Source organism: Physeter macrocephalus, chromosome 18 (assembly GCF_002837175.3).
Source record: "Physeter macrocephalus isolate SW-GA chromosome 18, ASM283717v5, whole genome shotgun sequence".
In the NCBI taxonomy this organism is placed as follows: Eukaryota; Metazoa; Chordata; class Mammalia; order Artiodactyla; family Physeteridae; genus Physeter; species Physeter macrocephalus.
Window position 1 is genome coordinate 61,642,043 of NC_041231.1, and position 1,226 is coordinate 61,643,268.

Here is a 1,226-nt window from a genome sequence, read left to right on the forward strand (position 1 = left end):
CCAAGAGGCTAGAGGCAAGCTGGCGCCAAAGGGCAGCAAATGGGATGACAGGATTGCTCTGCCACCTGCCGGCGATCATCTGTCAAAACTCCTACAACTGTGCACTACAAGTGAACTATGCTTCACGGCTACTAAGGATAAACAAATTATTACATTTTGAAAAATGCGCCGGCCAGCCAACCTGTACATGACAAGTGCAGTAAGAGGGGCGGGGAGGCGAGGCGAGTGGATCAGCTGGAGTTCTGAAGGTTCTCTCCACTTTCAGTTTCCCTCCCCTGGGATGTCTCCGCGCCCTGTCCACTGCTCAGGCCGCCCACCCGGGCCACCCGGAGTTACCCAACCCGAAAAGCCAGAGCCCAGGCTCAGACGCGCCTCCGGCCACAGGAAGAGCAAAATAGAAAGCGCCAGTGCGCAATGGCGGGCTGGAAAACCTCGGACCTCAGATAACTGCGGAGAACCGGGCCCGGAGTCAACAGCGGCTCCCACGCGGTCCCAGCGTCACGACCCCGCCCCCGGCCGCGACACAGTTTCCACAAACTGACACATACGGAGCCCGCGCGAGGGGCGGGTCGCGCGGGCTTCCCCGCCGGGTCCCCGAGAGGCCGGTCCCCCGCAAGCCGAGCGCACCAAAGGGAGCCACAAAGGCGCCTGCCCAAGGCGCCCGCTGCGCTTTCCCTCCCGAAGGTGGGCTGCGGGGCCCAAACGTAAACCCTGAGACAAGAACACGCGCACCACGCCGCCACGGGGGACGAGAGGCCGGGCGCCCACCTGGCCGGACACCCTGCATTTCTGGAATCATCGGACGCCAGTGTAAGTTTCCGTTGGGCGTGTCATTTTCCAAAGGCCCCTCAAGATCAGAGGGACAAAATGCCTAACTAAAACAAAACAAAAACACAAACAACTGGAGAGAGGGAGGAAAGGGTGTCCTCAAAAAAAAAAAAAAAACTAAGCACGTTGACAGCGCTAAGAATAAACTACCAGGAAAAAGAAACCCTACATGTCAGATGATAAAGTACAGAAGGGCAAGCCCGCCGTCAGTACAGGCCCGGGGGGACCGGGGTCCCCAGCCCTGCAGAGCCAACCGCAGCCCGGCTCGGGCGCCCCTCGGAAGCGCGGGGTCCCCGCGGCCGAGTCCGCGCCCCCGGCCGGCGCCAGCTCCCCTCTGCCCACCCTGCGGGCAAGGGCTGGAAAAGGCCGCGGAGAACCACGGCGGGGCGGGAAGGGGG